The sequence below is a fragment of the Orcinus orca genome, chromosome 4 (assembly GCF_937001465.1).
Source record: "Orcinus orca chromosome 4, mOrcOrc1.1, whole genome shotgun sequence".
In the NCBI taxonomy this organism is placed as follows: domain Eukaryota; kingdom Metazoa; phylum Chordata; class Mammalia; order Artiodactyla; family Delphinidae; genus Orcinus; species Orcinus orca.
In genome coordinates, this window is record NC_064562.1 from 38,730,870 (window position 1) to 38,745,617 (window position 14,748).

Consider the following 14,748-nt stretch of genomic DNA (forward strand, 5'->3'; position numbering starts at 1 on the left):
GCCAAGTGAAGAAATTCTTTCAAGAAGTAGAGAATAGTCAACTGTGTCAAATGATGCTGATAGGTCAGGCATATTTGGGGTCTTACATTTGACCATTAGATTTGGCAGCATAGAATCATTAAAATTTGACAAGATCTGTTTCAGTGGGTGGTAAGGGCAAAAGCCTAACTGGTATGGGTTCAAGAGAAAAGGAGAAAAGGGATTTGAATTAAACAAATGTAGACTTTCAAAGAGTTTTTTTTTGTGAAAGCACACAGAGAAATGGGATGGTAGCTGGAAGAGGACATGAGTTCAACAGAAGCTATTGTGTTATTCTATTTTTAAGTTGTGTAATAACACACATTTGTTTGCTGGTAAAAGGATTCAGCAGAGCATGAGAACTCGCTATAAGTCCTTTGAGAAAATGAGAGCATATTAGAGCAAGTGCTGGAGCACAGAGGAAGGGTTGGCAGAAATCTGAGCAGCAACACTACTTGCAGTATATCAGAAGGAAAGGCAGCGAGAATGAGGAAGAATATATATATATTCTTACATCTTTACTGGAGTATAATTGCTTTACAATGGTGTGTTAGTTTCTGCTTTATAACAAAGTGAATCAGTTATACATATACATATGTTCCCATATCTCTTCCCTCTTGAGTCTCCCTCCCTCCCACCCTCCCTATCCCACCCCTCTAGGTGGTCACAAAGCACCAAGCTGATCTCCCTGTGCTATGCAGCTGCTTCCCACTAGCTATCTATTTTACATTTGGTAGTGTATATATGTCCATGCCACTCTCTCACTTTGTCACAGCTTAAACTTACCCCTCCCCATATCCTCAAGTCCATTCTATAGTAGGTCTGTGCCTTTATTCCTGTCTTACACCAAGGTTCTTCATGAAATTTTTTTTCTTAGATTCCATATATATGTGTTAGCATACGGTATTTGTCTTTCTCTTTCTGACTTACTTCATTCTGTATGACAGACTCTAGGTCCATGCACCTCACTACAAATAACTCAATTTCGTTTCTTTACATGGCTGAGTAATATTCCATTGTATATATGTACCACATCTTCTTTATCCATTCAACTGATGATGGACACTTAGGCTGTTTCCATCTTCTGGCTATTGTAAATAGAGCTGCAATGAACATTTTGGTACATGAATCTTTTTGAATTATGGTTTTCTCAGGGTATATGCCCAGTAGTGGGATTGCTGGGTCATATGGTAGTTCTATTTGTAGTTTTTTAAAGAACCTCTTACTGTTCTCCATAGTGGCTATACCAATTCACATTCCCACCAACAGTGCAAGAGTGTTCCCTTTTCTCCACACCCTCTCCAGCATTTATTGTTTCTAGATTTTTTTGATGATGGCCATTCTGACTGGTGTGAGATGATATCTCATTGTAGTTTTGATTTGCATTTCTATAATGATGTTGAGCATTCGTTCATGTGTTTGTTGGAAATCTGTATATCTTCTTTGCAAAAAATGTCTATTTAGGTCTTCTGCCCATTTTGGATTGGGTTGTTTGTTTTTTTGTTATTGAGCTGCATGAGCTGCTTGTAAATTTTGGAGATTAATCCTCTGTCAGTTGTTTAATTTGCAAATATTTTCTCCCATTCTGAGGGTTGTCTCTTGGTCTTGTTTATGGTTTCCTTTGCTATGCAAAGTTTAAGTTTCACTAGGTCCCATTTGTTTATTTTTGTTTTTATTTACATTTCTCTAGGAGGTGGGTCAAAAAGGATTTGCTGTGATTTATGTCATAGAGTGTTCTGCCTATGTTTTCCTCTAAGAATTTGATAGTTTCTGGCCTTACATTTAAGTCTTTAATCCATTTTGAGCTTATTTTTGTGTATGGTGTTAGGGAGTGATCTAATCTCATACTTTTACATGTACCTGTCCAGTTTTCCCAGCACCACTTATTGAAGAGGCTGTCCTTTCTCCACTGTACATTCCTGCCTCCTTTATCAAAGATAAGGTAACCATATGTGCGTGGGTTTATTTCTGGGCTTTCTATCCTATTCCAGACATATTTCTGTTTTTGTGCCAGTACCATACTGTCTTGATTACTGTAGCTTTGTAGTATAGTCTGAAGTCAGGGAGCCTGATTCCTCCAGCTCCGTTTTTCGTTCTCAAGATTGCTTTGGCTATTCAGGGTCTTTTGTGTTTCCATACAAATTGTAAAATTTTTTGTTCTAGTTCTGTGAAAAATGTCAGTGGTAGTTTGATAGGGATTGCATTGAATCTGTAGATTGCATTGGGTAGTAGAGTCATTTTCACAATGTTGATTCTTCCAAGCCAAGAACATGGTATATCTCTCCGTCTATTTGTATCATCTTTAATTTCTTTCATCAGTGTCTTATAATTTTCTGCATACAGGTCTTTTGTCTCCTTAGGTAGGTTTATTCCTAGATATTTTATTCTTTTTGTTGCAATGGTAAATGGGAGTGTTTTCTTGATTTCACTTTCAGATTTTTCATCATTAGTGTATAGGAATGCCAGAGATTTCTGTGCATTAATTTTGTATCCTGCTACTTTAGCAAGTTCATTGAGTAGCTCTAGGAGTTTTCTGGTAGCATTTTTAGGATTTTCTATGTATAGTATCATGTCATCTGCAAACAGTGACAGCTTTACTTTTTCTTTTCCGATTTGGATTCCTTTTATTTCCTTTTCTTCTCTTCTTGCTGTGGCTATAACTTCCAAAACTATGTTGAATAAGAGTGGTGAGAGTGGGCAACCTTGTCTTATTCCTGATCTTAGTGGAAATGCTTTCAGTTTTTCACCATTGAGGATGATGTTGGCTGTGGATTTGTCATATATGGCCTTTATTATGTTGAGGAAAGTTCCCTCTATGCCTACTTTCTTGAGGGTTCTTTCACAAATGGGTGTTGAATTTTGTCAAAAGCTTTCTCTGCATCTATTGAGATGATCATATGGTTTTTCTCCTTCAATTTGTTAATATGGTTTATCACATTGATTGATTTGAGTATATTGAAGAATCCTTGCATTCCTGGAACAAACCCCACCTGATCATAGTGTATGAGCCTCTTAATGTGCTGTTAGATTGTTTGCTAGTATTTTGTTGAGGATTTTTGCAGCTATGTTCATCAGTGATATTGGCCTCTAGTTTTCTTTCTTTGTGACATCTTTGTCTCGTTTTGGTATCAGGGTGATTGTGGCCTCGTAGAATGCGTTTGGGAGTGTTCCTCCCTCTGCTATATTTTGGAAGAGTTTGAGAAGGATAGGTGTTAGCTCTTCTCTAAATGTGTCTTAGAATTCGCCTGTGAAGCCATCTGGTCCTGGGCTTTTGTTTGTTGGAAGATTTTTAATCACAGCTTCAATTTTAGTTCTTGTGTTTGGTCTGTTCATATTTTCTAATTCTTCCTGATTCATTCTTGGCAGTTGTGCATTTCTAAGAATTTGTCCATTTCTTCCAGGTTGTCCATTTTATTGGCATAGAGTTGCTTGTAGTAATCTCTCATGATCTTTTGTATTTCTGCAGTGTCAGTTGTTACTTCTCCTTTTTCGTTTCTAATTCTATTGATTTGAGTCTTCTCCCTTTTTTTCTTGATGAGTCTGGCTAATGGTTTATCAATTTTGTTTACTCTCAGAGAACCAGCTTTTAGTTTTATTGATCTTTGCTATGATTTCCTTCATTTCTTTTTCATTTATTTCTGATCTGATCTTTATGATTTCTTTCCTTCTGCTAACTTTGGGATTTTTTGTTCTTCTTTCTCTAATTTCTTTAGGTGCAAGGTTAGGTTGTTTATTCGAGATGTTTCCTGTTTCTTAAGGTAGGATTGTACTGCTATAAACTTCCCTCTTAGAACTGCTTTTGCTGCATCCCATAGGAGTTGGTCATCGTGTCTCCATTGTCATTTGTTTCTAGGTATTTTTTGATTTCCTCCTTGAATTCTTCAGTGATCACTTCGTTATTAAGTAGTGTATTTTTTAGCCTCCATGTGTTTTTATTTTTTACAGATCTTTTCCTGTAATTGATATCTAGTCTCATAGCATTGTGGTCGGAAAAGAAACTTGATACAATTTCAATTTTTAAAAATTTACCAAGGCTTGATTTGTGACCCAAGATATGATCTATCCTGGAGAATGTTCCATAAGCACTTGAGAAAAATGTGTATTCTGTTGTTTTTGGATGGAATGTCTTATAAATATCAATTAAGTCCACCTTGTTTAATGTATCATTTAAAGCTTGTGTTTCCTTATTTATTTTCATTTTGGATGATCTGTCCATTGGTTAAAGAGGGGTGTTAACGTCCCCTACTATGAATGTGTTACTGTTGATCTCCCCTTTTATGGCTGTTAGTATTTGCCTTACGTAATGAGGTGCTCCTATGTCGGGTGCATAAATATTTACAATTGTTATATATTCTCCTTGGATCGATCCCTTGATCATTATGTAGTGTCCTTCTTTGTCTCTTCTAATAGTCTTTATTTTAAAGTCTATTTTGTCTGATATGAGAATTGCTACTCCAGCTTTCTTTTGGTTTCCATTTGAATGGAGTATCTTTTTCCATCCCCTCACTTTCAGTCTGTATGTGTCTCTAGGTCTGAAGTGGATCTCTTGTAGGCAGCATATATATGGGTCTTGTTTTTGTATCCATTCAGCCAGTCTGTGTCTTTGATGGGAGCACTTAATCCCTTTACATTTAAGGTAATTATCGATATGTATGTTCCTATTCCCATTTTCCTAATTGTTTTGGGTTTGTTATTGTAGGTCTTTTCCTTCTCTTGTGTTTCTTTTTTTTTTTTTTTTTTTTGCAGTATGCAGACCTCTCACTGTCACCACCTCTCCCATTGTGGAGCACAGGCTCTGGATGGCTCACGAGCTTGGCCACTCCACGGCATGTGGGATCTTCCCGGACCGGGGCACGAACCTGTGTCCCCTGTGTTGGCAGGTGGACTCCCAACCACTGTGCCACTAGGGAAGCCCTTCTCTTGTGTTTCTTGCCTAGAAAAGGTCCTTTTGCATTTTTTGTAAAGCTGGTTTGGTGGTTCTGAACTCTCTCAGCTTTTGCTTGTCTGTAAAGGTTTTAATTTCTCCATCAAATCTGAATGAGATCCTTGCGGGGTAGAGTAATCTTGGTTGTAGGTTTTTCTCCTTCATCACTTTAAATATGTCCTGCCAGTCCCTTCTGGCTTGCAGAGTTTCTGCTGAAAGATCAGCTGTTAACCTTATGGGGATTCCCTTGTGTGTTATTTGTTGTTTTTCCCTTGCTGCTTTTAATATGTTTTCTTTGTATATAATTTTTGACAGTTTGATTAATATGTGTCTTGGTGTGTTTCTCCTTGGATTTACCCTGTATGGGACTCTCTGTGCTTCCTGGATTTGATTAACTATTTCCTTTCCCATACTAAGGAAGTTTTCAACTATAATCTCTTCAAATATTTTCTCAGTCCCTTTCTTTTTCTCTTCTTCTTCTGGAACCCCTATTATTCGAAGGTTGGTGCATTTAATATTGTTCCAGATGTCTCTGAGACTGTCTTCAGTTCTTTTCATTCTTTTTTCTTTATTCTGCTTTGCAGTAGTGATTTCCACTATTTTATCTTTCAGGTCACTTATCCATTCTTCTGCCTCAGTTATTCTGCTATTGATCCCTTCTAGAGTATTTTTAATTTCCTTTATTGTGTTGTTCATCATTGCTTGTTTCATCTTTAGTTCTTCTAGGTCCTTGTTAAATGTTTCTTGCATTTTGTCTATTCTATTTCCAAGATTCTGGATCATCTTTCCTATCATTATTCTGAATTCTTCTTCAGGTAGACTGCCTATTTCCTCTTCATTTGTTAGGTCTGGTGCATTTTTATCTTGCTCCTCCATCTGCTGTGTGTTTTTCTGTCTTCTCTTTTTGCTTAACTTACTGTGTTTGGGGTCTCCTTTTTGCAGGCTGCAGGTTTGTAGTTCCCATTGTTTTTGGTGTCTGTCCCCAGTGGCTAAGGTTGGTTCAGTGGGTTGTGTAGGCTTCCTGGTGGAGGGGAGTAGTGCCTGTGTTCTGGTGGGTGAGGCTGGATCTTGTCTTTCTGGTGGGCAGGGCCACATCTGGTGGTGTGTTTTGGGGTGTCTGTGGACTTATTATGAGTTTAGGCAGCCTCTCTGCTAATGAGTGGGATTGTGTTCCTGTCTTGCTAGTTGTTTGGCATAGGGTGTCCAGCTCTGTAGCCTGCTGGTCGTTGAGTGAAGCTGGGTTTTGGTGTTGAGATGGAGATCCCTGGGAGATTTTCACCGTTTGATATTACGTGGAGCTGGGAGGTCTCTTGTGGGCCAGTGTCCTGAAGTTGCCGACCCACCTCAGAGGCACAGCACTGACTCCTGGCTGGAGCACCAAGAGCCTTTGATCCACACGGCTCAGATTAAAGGGAGAAAAAGTAGAAAGAAAGAAAGAAAGAGGAAAAAAGAAAATAAAATAAGTAAGATATAAAAGTAAGATAAAATAAGATATTTAAAATAAAAAATAATTATTAAAAAAAAGTTTTTAAAGTAAAAGAAAACGAAAAAAAAACCCAAGACAGAACCCTAGGACAATTGGTAAAAGCAAAGCTATACAGAGAAAATCACACACAGAAGCATAGACATACACACTCACAAAAAGAGAAAAAGGGAAAATATATCTATAACTTTGCTCCCAAAGTTCAACTCCTCAATTTGGGGTGATTCGTTGTCTATTCAGGTATTCCACAGATGCAGGGTACATCAAGTTGACTGTGGAGATTTAATCCGCTGCTCCTGAGGCTGTTGGGAGAAATTTCCCTTTCTCTTCTTTGTTCGTACAGCTCCCGGGACTCAGCTTTGGGTTTGGCCCCGCCTCTGCGTGTAGGTTGCCGGAGGGCGTCTGTTCTTCGCTCAGATAGGATGGGGTTAAAAGAGCCGCTGATTCGGGGGCTCTGGCTCACTCAGGCCAGGGGGAGGGAGGGGCACGATACGGGGCGAGCCTGTGGCGGCAGAGGCCGGAGTGACGTTGCACCAGCCTGAGGCGCACCGTGCGTTCTCCCGGGGAAGTTGTCCCTGGATCCCGGGACCCTCGCAGTGGTGGACTGCGCAGGCTCCCAGGAGGGGGAGGTGTGGATAGTGACCTGTGCTCGCACACAGGCTTCTTGGTGGCGGCAGCAACAGCCTTAGCATCTAAGGCCTGTCTCTGGGGTCTGCGCTGTTAGCCGTGGCTCGCGCCCGTTTCTGGAGCTCCTTTAAGAGGTGCTGTTAATCCTCTCTCCTCGCGCACCAGGAAACAAAGAGGGAAGAAAAAGTCTCTTGTCTCTTCGGCAGGTCCAGACTTTTCCCCGACTCCCTCCCGGCTAGCCGTGGTGCACTAACCCCCTTCAGGCTGTGTTCATGCCGTCAACCCCAGTCCTCTCCCTGGGATCCGACCGAAGCCGGAGCCTCAGCTCCCAGCCCCGCCCGCCCCGGCGGGTAAGCAGACAAGCCTCTCGGGCTGGTGAGTGCCGGTCGGCACCGATCCTCTGTGTGGGAATCTGTCCTCTTTGGCCTCCGCACCCCTGTTGCTGTGCTCTCCTCCGCGGCTCCAAAGCTCCCCGCTCTGCCACCCGCAGTCTCCGCCCACGAACGGGCTTCCTAGTGTGTGGAAACCTCTCCTCCTTCACAGCTCCCTCCCACTGGGGCAGGTCCCGTCCCTATCCTTTTGTCATTGTTTATTCTTTTTTCTTTTGCCTTGCCCAGGTATGTGGGGAGTTTCTTGCCTTTTGGGAGGTCTGAGGTCTTCTGCCAGCGTTCAGTAGGTGTTCTGTAGGAGTTGTTCCACATGTAGATGTATTTCTGATGTATTTGTGGGGAGGAAGGTGATTTCCGCGTCTTACTCTTCTGCCATCTTCCCCGCCGTCTCATCGAGGAAGAATTTTTGATGGAAAGATAAGGTAGGTCTTGAATACATCTGTTTTCTTGAATTATGACATAAGCTTATCAAGTGAGAGTGAAGCAGAAGGGGTTTTTGAAGATTTCAGAAGAATAAGAAAAAGGAATGAAGGTCATCTGAGAGAATGGGAATTGAATTTTTCAGGGAAGAATCATGGATTATTTCTGGCAATGCTGAGAAATGTGGACTCAAATTTGAAGTGAGACTAATCAATATGGTCAGGATCTTCTCCAAAAATGTTCATTTGCTCAGGTTCTGGCAAGAATAATTGGATAGTTGTCTTTAACAAGGGACAGGGTTTCTCCATGCAGATACGATAAAGGAAGAGTCTTCCCAATTGCAGTAAACAGCAACTCCATCCTTCCCTAACCTTGGAGCCATTTTTGACTCTACTCTCTTTCTTCTCCACTTCAAATGCAATATGTCAGCATATCCTATTAGAGAGTGATTATAGTGCTGGACCATGGATGAGATGCTGAATAAAGAGAAGAGGGAACCAAGATTATTGGGGGGAGCGGTGTTGGAAATGAAATGTGGTAAGAGTAATGGATTGGAGATCCTGAGTGAGGATGGTAAATACTGATATGGATTACTAGATGAGTGGTTTGGATTCAAAGGCAGCATTTTGAAATTGAGATTTGGAAGTTCTACAATTAGTGATAATGGTTAATCCTTGAGAGTAGAACCATATCAGATTGGTGGAGAAAATGTCATTGGACCTAAGGTAGTCAAGGAACTGAGAGGCCAAAGTATTTGTTGGTGGATGTTGAAGTCACTGAGAATGATGATAAAACAGTGGAAGAGAGAAAGACAATGAGTTAAATGTTAAGGTCATTAATAAATATAAGAGAGCGACTGAGAGTTGGATTCATAATATCAAAAAGGAATGAATGGGGCTTCCCTGGTGGCGCAGTGGTTGAGAGTCTGCCTGCCGATGCAGGGGACACGGGTTCGTGGCCCGGTCCGGGAAGATCCCACATGCCACGGAGCGGCTGGGTCCGTGAGCCATGGCCGATAAGCCTGCGCGTCCGGAGCCTGTGCTCCGCAACGGGAGAGGCCACAGCAGTGAGAGGCCTGTGTACCGCAAAAAAAAAAAAAAAAAAAAAGGAATGAATGGTAAAGCCTAATGAAACAGGCTTCAAATGTTAAGATTTTGAAAGATAAAGGGCAAAAATATTTGGAAAAATCACTGGAGAGGAAGGAGCAAACTAACTTCAGTTAACATCTTTGAGAAACAGGGTGTGAATCAAACTATAGCTACCACTAGAGAGCACTGTAAGGGAAAGCCAGAAGTCAGTCATAGCGGGAAGGTGAAAAATCATGGGGACACAGGAGGGGAAGTTTGCTGATGAAAGACTGAATTCCAGAGGGCAAAGTGGAAGGGTGTAGGAGCGTGGGAACAGATTAGGGCATGTCCAGAGTAGTATGGGAATCAACCTTCCTGAGAGAATGGTACATTGGCAGGCTGGGACTTCCAGTGGTGACTGAGGGGGATGGGAAGGTAGAGGCATGATGAGATTAGTCCTGTAAGCCTCAAAGCAAGTGGTATTTGAAGGCCTCCAAGAGGCTGACCTCTTCCTTGAGGGAAAGAAGTAGCTCATAGGAATACTCAGAGAATTAAGATCTTAGGATATCTTGAGACATTGGCAAGAAGGAAAAGGATACAATGGGAGTAATTACATTTATGTGGCTTTTGATTCAGGTGCTTTGTTAGAATTTTTCTTTTGTCTACCAATCAAAAATTGAAGGAGGGCAATTTTATCTTTGCACAAGCAAATTACAGCATTTGAGGGAAAAATCTATACTAAAATAGTAACTTCTATGCGCTTTTTCATTCAGGACAGCATTTATCTTGTAGCTATGAATCCATTTCTAACTGACTGAATCCATTTACATTTGAATTACACACCTGTTAATTTGTTTCATCTAATACTCAACATAGAAGCCTGGGTTGGAGACTAAACTCATCCAAACAACTTGGTTGCTCACATAAATCTGAACTCTGATATAAAGAAAATACAGTACATAAGTACATACCCATACCACCAAAGATGGATTTGATCAGGGTTGAAATGAAAACTTTTATACTATTGGGGGAACATACTAGTTTTTACATTGCTGTGTTTTTAATATTTTGCATTATCTAGGTCTGTTTGTATAGATGTAAACTTAGAAATCAATTAAAAACTCAAGAGGATTAAGTGAATTTCAGAGTTGCAAACAGAATGAAGCTTCTCAAAATCCTTATGATTCACCAAGATGTTATTAATACACACTAGTCAATCAGGCATAAAATAATCAGCCTCTTTTGTTATTTTTTACATGATTTGAATGGATATTTATATGATGTGTGCCAGTTGCTACTCTAATTGATTTAGGATGGTAGAGAAAGTAGGAAAATGTCTATTGGGCTTAGAGGATGCTACTTAACCTCTGTTTCCAGATGTCTCTAATATCATCAGCCTGTGAGTACAAATGGGACCAAATTCAAATGTTTGTCATTATTGCTGTTACTATTCTAACCATCTGTGTGTATGAACCCTTGAAATCTCACAGCAGTACTGTGAGGTAGGGACTATTATGATGTCCATTTTACAGATGAGGAAACTAAAGCACAGATTGTTAAATAATTTGCCCAAGGCCATACAGCTATAAGCGCTAGGCCAGCATTTGAACCCAGGGACTGACTCCAGAGCTCAAGATCTTATTACAGTGCTATATTATTTCACACATCATGGCAGCTCTCAGCTCGGTACCTGCTGAAATTGGACCTCATCTTCCATTTACCAAACATCTCTCCTCTTTTCCTCAGGTATTTTGAACACCTAGCCAGTGTTAAAGGAAGTTCCAAAAAGTTCCTCACATGTTCTCTTGAGCTAATCTGCCAACCCTTTTATAGCATTTCTGCCAACTGTTCTTTTTTTTAATTTCCACTTTCCTTTTATCCATCTTTCTACTTATGAAGCAGCCCTGTTGTCAGATGTGAAAATGTTGAGTTAAAAGTGCTGTTCCTTGCTGCTCAGGAAACTGTCAGTCCTTAAGGTCAGAGCAAGCCTGGCATTCATGCTGAAGGGGTAATGAACCTTGCCCTAAATCTGAGTGGCATGCTGTCCTCTTGAGACTGAAACAGCACTGCTCGTGGACAGCATTAAAAAAAAAACCTCTTGAAAATAGTTTCTGCAGCTTCTGCCTCTAATGCATCTCTCAGTTTGCATTCCAAATATCCTAAGGGATTGAATGAGAACTCAAACCTTCTCCTAATCTATTTACATCTATTCTTCTTCAGTGCCCGTGCACCAGAAACAAAACAAAACAAAATGAAATAATAATACATACGTGTTCCTTTCTCTGTCACCAAAGCCAATGCATTTTTCAAGTTGTATCAGTGGGTACTCAAGGGGGTGGCCCACCACTTCCATAGCCTGGCAGGCCACCTTTGGTCTTAGTAGGGGCTTTGAATTCACAGACTTCATAACAGCATTTTTTTAGGCTGTTGGGCAAATGAATGCTTCTGAACAGGTTCAGAATTTCTATATAAATTCCGTGGCCATCAGAAACTAAGAGAAGGGGACATATTTTAGAAGAAAGGAGCTTATTAAGGAATGCTATTCAACTCTTGAAGAGCTGGGTGCAGGGCCAGCCTCAGGCACAAATGTGAATTAGATGATGTCTCTCTTTAGTGTTCCCAGCCTCCTTCTCTCAACCACTCAGTCACTTCCATGCTGTAACTCTTTATCAGAATCAGGAAAAATAAAAGCAAATATAGCTATCCATTTAAGTTTAAGTTTAATAACTTTTTGCATTTTAAATTTATTTCTAGTTACGAGCGAATAGACTTCTTTATTACCAAAGGAGTTTCAGACATCATTGAAGAGGATTAGAAAGAAGGACAGAGGATTTAAAAAATCCTTCTGGCAGCCTTAAAATTACAATTCACAACCTACCAGCCAGTCTGACTTTAAGGCTAATTCAGTTAGTGGGGCTTTTTAAAGATTTTTCTAATGCGTACCAAGAAGCTAAACAGAAGTATCTTGTCTCTTCATGTTCTTGTATGGTGTGAAACTCATTTGGCGTGGAAAATTTTTTACGCTTTGAATGTTTGCATTTTGAAAGACCATATTCTTAATTTGCACTGGCAACTATGTCAACTATCTTGGCAACTTTACAAAAAAAATAGCTTTAATGTTAAAGAAAAATAATACGCTATGAAGGCTGTCATAATATGTTGCACTGACAGGGGAAAATGGATTAATATGGCATTTCTTGTTAACTTCAAACTTCAAATTTAAAACACATTTTATTATAAGCAAGAAATAGAAGTCCTGAACACATAACTTTTCTGCTCTTTATGTCTGGAGCAACTAGAAACAATAGAATATTTATCTCTAAGCAACAATCATAATTAGTAATTATGATCATTTGATATTGTGAGTTTATATGAAAGAAATAGGCAGTGAAAGATTTCTGCAGCTAAACAGAATTTTAAAAACTCTCTATATAGTTGAATGGACCTTTGGAAATGATCCCTTTGTTAGAATGTGCTTTATAATAGTTCTTGCGTTATAATTATGTTGTCAATAATAATAAAATCTACCACGTTTTTTCAGTGCATATTAAATTCCAACATCAATGTACATAATCTTCGGTGTTTATTAAAACCTTGTAGGACAGGTCTTGTTCTCTCTGATTTCCAGATAGTTTTGTTGACTTGCTCAGGCACCAGTGAAGTGCTACAATTAAAATTCAAACTCTCATTTATCTAGACCTAAAGCCTTTGCTCTTTCAACTATATCCAGCTATGTCTCCAAAGCAAAAATTATTCCCTATTTGTCATGCCAGTATATAAGTGGCAGTGGCTATAAGGGCATGAGCAGTTAGTTTGGATCAAGAAAAATATAGCAAGGTCTTGGAGGATTGGGTAAGTAAACATCAAGGCTCAGGAGTGATTACAGCTAGATTAGACCAAGTTTGGAAAAATAGAAGCACTCATTGTAGATCATGGCTGGTGGCTGAACCAGCTGGACACATTAGGAGCAGGAAAATTATTTTAAGAGATCTGAAGAATAGAAGAAGCAACAGTGTTTTAGTCAGAGTCCTGCAAGACAGCATACTCACATTTGGTAATTTGAGGAGTATTTAATGACGGGATTAACTTAAACATGTGGACAGTGTGTAGAGAAATAATAGGGGATAGTGTGATCTGAGGAAAATAACAACAGGAAGCTAAGCCTAAAGGGTTTAGGGAATAGTGGTTCCTGAAACCTGCAGATGTGACCTTTACAGTAGCAGCTTCATAGTAGTTGTGACCTTTACAGCCACCCTATGATGGCTGTGATGATGGCTTCCTTATGACGCACTCCATAAGGAGGGAGTAGGAGAAACAAATAACCCAACCTCCTGTTTTACCCTCCCTCAATCTCTATGGTGCTCCTTAGTGGCTTGATAGGAAGCTACAGGACAAGGCAGTGAATGAAGTGCATGTTAGTCAGCCTCTTGGACACAGAGCAGATTGGAGAAAGTTGGAGAGGAGATATAGAGGTGCAGGTAGAAGTTACCTAGCACAAGATATCAGGCAGAGGATCAATAACTTGATTCAAAATCAGGGAGAGAGTAGAGCTGGGACAACTGGAAAGCCGGGTTAGTATCAAATGGGACTTGAGAGCTGAGGCTCTAGTTTCTTTCATTCAATGCGTTAGTGAGAATCATTAACTCATTCATTTATTCAACAAAACATTCTTTAGTTTCTATTTTATGCCAGGCATATGGTTATTGTATTAGGTGCCGTACACAGCATGAGACCAGTCATGAGGTGTGTTAAAAAGGGCAATCATAAACATCCTCCTGTTGTGTTTATTAATTATTTATGTATTGTTCTATTATCTATTATTACTCTAAACTCTGAAGGCAAGGCCAGGGGTTTTTTTAGGTTCCGTTAGAGAATCAGATTCACAAGATGACCATAAGTCACATATGGCATCAAATTCACTTAGAAGGACATGGGACAGAACCCCAGCTGGCCAGCAGGGCAACATCAGGTATTGCTCTTGCATGAGACTAGCCCTCGCAGTAGTTTCTGAAGTCGGTACGGCAGTCCAAGAACTGTAGTCTTTGGTTTCCCAGGTGACATCTGAGGTTTGAAAGAATGATTCTCAGATGGAGCAGGTATAAAAGTTCCCCTGGCTTAAAAGCCCTCTATTCCATAGGAGCCAATATCTCTTGTAATAACTCTCTAAGAGGGGCTTCTATATGGTCTTTATACAAGACACGGTCAGTTACAAGAGTCTAAAACTATGATATCCCTGTCAGGTATTTATCATTCATTTATAGTTTCTCTCACTCCAGATGCAATTAACCAAGCAAAGATTATTTTTACCATAAGCAATGCTGCCTAGTAACTTAGTTGACATACCTCCTCTATCAGGTTGCTAAGGGAACAGATCTAGAAAGTGAATTGAATGTCAAATTCTAAGGGAGAAAGGGAAAAGATTTTGTTCAGCCTTTGCCCACACATATTATGCTTCTAATTAGTATTTGCTGGGTCAAATAGAACCAGAGAAAGACATGAAAAGGGCATGAGACAAAGTTCCTAACTGAGCTAGGGTTTGAAACATCGGAAGACCAATTCCGTTTCTGTTACCAAAAAGAAAGCCCACATTCCGTTTTGCATCAGCAAATGATTTTAAATAGTCAGTGAGCTAACAGAATCTTCCAAAGAGATGCTCTGTACTAAAGTGATGAATTGTTGTTTAAACTATTATTATTTGAAGAATGGTGAGCTACAACTAATTCTGTATTCAGGCAGCCCTTGGAATTAGTTGATATCTTAATATTTAGCTTGCAAGGCAAAAAAACTATTAAAAAGATGATGTGTTTTTCTGTGTCATAA

General features: G+C 39.8%; 1 protein-coding gene across 12 annotated transcripts in view; it reads left to right on the plus strand.

The window, feature by feature from the left end:
- MAPK10 (mitogen-activated protein kinase 10) overlaps positions 1 to 14,748 on the plus strand; it is a 637,325-nt gene that overhangs the window by 392,428 nt on the left and 230,149 nt on the right. The window contains exon 1 of one of the 12 annotated variants that reach the window (XM_049709105.1): positions 7,655 to 7,863. The exons of the other annotated variants lie outside the window; for them this stretch is intronic. The gene's annotated coding sequence lies outside the window, so the exon portion shown is untranslated. Of the gene's footprint in view, positions 1 to 7,654; positions 7,864 to 14,748 lie in introns of those variants that run through there. 12 annotated transcript variants of the gene reach the window in all.